This window comes from Rhagoletis zephyria, unplaced genomic scaffold (assembly GCF_001687245.7).
Source record: "Rhagoletis zephyria isolate East Lansing unplaced genomic scaffold, Rhagoletis_zephyria_1.1 Rzeph_scaffold_03040, whole genome shotgun sequence".
NCBI classification, from domain to species: Eukaryota; Metazoa; Arthropoda; class Insecta; order Diptera; family Tephritidae; genus Rhagoletis; species Rhagoletis zephyria.
The window spans coordinates 41,581-47,065 of record NW_016160124.1 but is presented as its reverse complement, the minus strand read 5'-3'; the positions used below and the strand labels follow the sequence as shown (position 1 = coordinate 47,065).

Sequence of the window (5,485 nt, the reverse complement as noted above, 5' to 3'; positions counted from 1 at the left end):
CCTGGTATATTAAAAAAAAATCAGGTCAATATTAATGCATGAAATGAAGTAAATAAAAATCTAAGAATATATTTCTTGAATATTTTGTCATAGAGCCTGGTATATTAAAAAAAAATCAGGTCAATATTAATGCATGAAATGAAGTAAATAAAAATCTAAGAATATATTTCTTGAATATTTTGTCATAGAGCCTGGTATATTAAAAAAAAATCAGGTCAATATTAATGCATGAAATGAAGTAAATAAAAATCTAAGAATATATTTCTTGAATATTTTGTCATAGAGCCGTTATTAAATAAAGACATAACTGCGTCGGGCATTGGTCCCAACGTATATAGAATTAATGCATTAGAGAGAGATTATTATACAAAGCTCAACGTGGTAATTTAGGTATACTTACATACGTATGTATTTACCTGTTACTCGCCTGGCATATACTTCAATTGCGAAAATAATGACATTTATAATTTATTTAGATGCATATTTTAGCTAAATGTTATATCGTCGCCAAGATAAAAGATCGTTGCATGTTACTTTCGGCAGGTTTCGGGGAAATCACAATTGAAGTTTGGAATGCAATTTCTCAGAAACTCGACTACATATTTTCTCCAAAGGGTCGGAGAATGCTATGTACTAGTTCACGAAATTCTTAAATTATCTTATTTTTTAGTTTACTGTCAACCATTTATGAGGTTAATAAAATTTTGTCGTATACGCCAAATGTGATAAAATTTTTTATAAATTACCGATACTTTACACTAATCAGCCTAATCGTGAGTCTCGCCCTAAAAAAAAATTCGCCAGATATGTTTTCACCCACCCGTAGTGAATACACGGAAACGAAAAGTGAAAGATGGCCCGGTTCGAGAAAATGAAACTCATGATAATGCTGAATATGTCGGAAACTAAAGCAGATATTTAAAAATACAGATGACGCTATTTGAAGGATCTTGATTAGTTTAGTACGACCGCATTACTAACGTAATTTGTACCAAATGATTTTAGTCATTACTCGGAAACTAAAGAAGATATCCAAAAAACTGTTAAAAAAAGCGAAATATCTGATTTTAAAATATATAACTGCATCTTTAACNTGCTGAATATGTCGGAAACTAAAGCAGATATTTAAAAATACAGATGACGCTATTTGAAGGATCTTGATTAGTTTAGTACGACCGCATTACTAACGTAATTTGTACCAAATGATTTTAGTCATTACTCGGAAACTAAAGAAGATATCCAAAAAACTGTTAAAAAAAGCGAAATATCTGATTTTAAAATATATAACTGCATCTTTAACTACAAACTGTCAAAATAACGCTTACGGAAATTTTCCATCCAAGCGACGATATTTGAATGTTACTGGCATAATTTCGAGCCTGTATGTAAAATTTCGGGAAAATGTTAAGAAGTATATTCATATGCTGAAAAGATATTTTCGCAGACTCACCATTTATTTAAAGTATATCATCAACCTTATTTCCAATTCTATGAATAAATCGCTCCCATAACTTAATTTGTGCATTCAATATATTTCACAATTAACTTAAATACTAAATTACAAATATTTGTTCAACGACCTCGACACAGTAAAATAAAAAAAGAAGGATTTATTGGAAAAATAATTATTCTTAATACATTTATATTTCAGCGAAACCTGAGATGTTCANAAGGATTTATTGGAGAAATAATTATTCTTAATACATTTATATTTCAGCGAAACCTGAGATGTTCAATCGCAGTGCAATATTTTTCTATCCATTTTTCCAGTGCTAAAATAATTTCCACCACATAAAATTGCTGCACAACACCCTTTTTGACGAAAAAGCGTTGCTTGCAACACTAATCCTTTATGGGGACCAAATTTGGTGGAAAAAAGTTGCTAAGTTTGTTTACTGGATATACTGAGGCAAAATCGCCTCAAAACTTTGCTGGTGTTGCCAGACATTTCTTCTTTGAGTGCATTGTAATTATTTAACTTAATTACCAAATCCTAATATTTCGTCGGCTGGGTAAAAGATTGTCGTAAGCGCCATTTTGACGATTTTTAGTTCTAGATGCAACTATATATTTTGAAATAAGGCCTTTCGATTGGTGTTATCGGTTTTTAGATATTCCTATAGTTTCCGAGATATTGACTACAATTTTTTCGATAGTTTATTAAAAAATTAGTTAGTGATGCAGCAATAGCTCTGATCCAGTACTCNGGTTTTTAGATATTCCTATAGTTTCCGAGATATTGACTACAATTTTTTCGATAATTTATTAAAAAATTAGTTAGTGATGCAGCAATAGCTCTGATCCAGTACTCCATGAACTTACAGGATTTTACACGAAATTGCAGGAAGTTGCAGAAAAAATGTTCCCGTACTCCAAAATCCTGTAAATGAGAGCGTCTTTTGGAGAGTTGTGTAGAGAATGAAGTTGCAAGATTTTACCCGAACTTTTTCTTCTGGTAAAATCATGAAAAGTGTCAAGCAATCACTGGTTGACGTTTTTACAGGAAAAATGGTTTTTTTGTTCCCGTACTTTTTGTTGTTACTCACTTTTTACTCTCACTTCAGAGAGTAATTTTGCTGTTTGACATTTACAGGATTTTTCACGAAAAGTATTGGATCAGAGCTAATATTAAACTAATCAATATGTTAAAAATGGCGTTCTCCTTTTTGGATATCTCCTTTAGTTTCCGAGATATTGAGTAAAAGGTGTCGTTAATTTTGCAGACATTTTGATCACATTTTGTCTTATTTCATATAAAGTGGCTACCAAATTGTGAACAAATGACGCTTACGACATAATTTTACTAAAGAAAATCCTTCATACACTCAAAACTAATTAACAATAAACATTAAAAATTTAATAATTTTGTGAAATAGTAACATTTTCAGAGACTTTGGAGAAAATCTATCTTCGCGTTTTTGAGAATTTGCATTCCAAACTTCAATCACGATTTCCCACAACCTGCCGAAATTAACATACGACAATCATTTACCCAGGCGACGATTTGTTATTCCTTTTCCTTGATTTGTTTCTTTTTTTCGCAGTTTGCTGCACCAGCCTTAATTTCAAAGCAATGGAGTACACTAAAACGTTTGCTCCAGCAGCCTTAATTGCAAAGCATGGAGTGTACTAAATCGTTCACTATTCTCCAATAGATTAGATGAAAAATGCAATATTTTCGCATTGATCAGAATTAAAGCACGTTTTTCGCTGTAAAGTGAACTGTTTTGACAGTTTCAATTCGTTCTACTCTTGTCTCTATTCTTTGTTTACTTGTGGTACACAAATGTCAACGGCCAGGACGGCGCAATCTTAGGTTCATTCCTTATCTTTTTGGACTAAAATCTGAAGTGTCAAAATGCCAGAGCGTAAGCAAAATGCGCTCACTAAAAGAGAATAACAGGAAATGTAAAGGAACGCAAAAAACCAAATTTTTAGTCCAAAGAATGGCAACAACAAAACTAACTTCAAATAAGAATGGAAACGTATGTACAAAACACATTCACACAAGCACAAGCACAATAAACACTTACTATATCAATATATCAATTATTTTTTGCCTCCTTCCAATTTCAATTCACTTTTTTTACTTTTTAGATTATTCTCACTTTTTGCGTATTTTTTAATTTCCGTTAATTTAAATTCAATTGAGTTTGACACTTTTCAGGATTTTGCCAGAAAAAATTCTTCTGACTAAATCTGACTACTTCGGACTGAAGAGAGTCACTCTCACTGAGTGTTGCTCTCCCATTTTTGCTGTCATTTTCGAGTTAAGGAACGCTTTTCGGACTAAATCTGACTACTTCGGACTTTTTCTGGGAGATAAGGAACGCAACTCTTGTATTCTATCATTTTTGAAATGAAACGAGCAACACCANGTAAAGTGAACTGTTTTGACAGTTTCAATTCGTTCTACTCTTGTCTCTATTCTTTGTTTACTTGTGGTACACAAATGTCAACGGCCAGGACGGCGCAATCTTAGGTTCATTCCTTATCTTTTTGGACTAAAATCTGAAGTGTCAAAATGCCAGAGCGTAAGCAAAATGCGCTCACTAAAAGAGAATAACAGGAAATGTAAAGGAACGCAAAAAACCAAATTTTTAGTCCAAAGAATGGCAACAACAAAACTAACTTCAAATAAGAATGGAAACGTATGTACAAAACACATTCACACAAGCACAAGCACAATAAACACTTACTATATCAATATATCAATTATTTTTTGCCTCCTTCCAATTTCAATTCACTTTTTTTACTTTTTAGATTATTCTCACTTTTTGCGTATTTTTTAATTTCCGTTAATTTAAATTCAATTGAGTTTGACACTTTTCAGGATTTTGCCAGAAAAAATTCTTCTGACTAAATCTGACTACTTCGGACTGAAGAGAGTCACTCTCACTGAGTGTTGCTCTCCCATTTTTGCTGTCATTTTCGAGTTAAGGAACGCTTTTCGGACTAAATCTGACTACTTCGGACTTTTTCTGGGAGATAAGGAACGCAACTCTTGTATTCTATCATTTTTGAAATGAAACGAGCAACACCAAAAGGGAATGTGAAAAATCGCGTCGACAAAAGTTTCCGTGTATAAACAGTCTAAGGGCCCTGTCCCAAATTAATAACCATGAACCGCAAAGATGCGATTGTATGTTGCGGTGGAGGGGGAGGGGAATGTTCTCTTGCGAGTGTCGTGATTGTTCCTTCGGCACATCTGGTCACCCTAATCATTACAGCATGGCGGCAGGTGAGATAAATACATAAAGTGAATAGTTGCGTTCCAGCTTCGTGTAAAAACCTGTAAAACTGTCAAATAACAAAATTACTCTCTTGAAAAAGAGGAGCAAGAGCGAAAAAATAAAAGTCACCTGGAACGCGAAAAATCTCTTTTCCTGTAACTACTTCCATTTTTTTTTAATGTTAGGAACCATTGAGACGATCAAATATCTATATCATCCGTCTCGCGTTTTGCTTGACAAAAAACAAGCACACTTGCCTTCTGATCGTCGTGGTGAGCAAGTGCGCGGACAAGAAAAAGAAATTGTTTGTTGAATTAACGCGTTTATTTGAACGTTTGCGGGCAAGACACGAGCCAATCTCGCACATATGCAATGCTTGACGTATTTATTTGATTGTCTCCGTGGCGCTTAATTTTCTTTGCTATCTGTTTTTGTTTACAAACGCAACCCTGCCTATCGTTTGACACTTTTCATGAACTTGCAGGAAGAAAAACTTCGGACTAACAGGCTAACCTAATATTCGCGGCTTGCGTTTTGGTACGCATGCCGTCGAATTTGTTTTTTTGCGTCACCCGAAATTGACTTGCATGCGTTTGCATTTGATTTCATTGAGCGAAACGTCAAATCAAAATGTCACGCAGAACAAAAATTGGAAATTGAGTTAGCTTCATACGCACGCCGTTCAATTTCGGTTGATCTCATACAAGTTGCATGTGCATGAGAAATTTTTGACAATAAATTGGCGGCGTGCG

The 5,485-nt window shown here is 33.8% G+C and overlaps 1 protein-coding gene across 1 annotated transcript in view; it reads right to left on the bottom strand.

Annotated features, from left to right (window-relative positions):
• Nucleotides 1-2,340: 2,340 nt before the first annotated feature.
• Nucleotides 2,341-5,485, bottom strand: part of LOC108368270 (transcription factor grauzone-like) — a 20,965-nt gene continuing 17,820 nt past the window's right edge. Inside the window, exon 8 of the mRNA XM_017623097.1 lies at nt 2,341-2,380. The gene's annotated coding sequence lies outside the window, so the exon portion shown is untranslated. The remainder of the gene's footprint in view (nt 2,381-5,485) is intronic.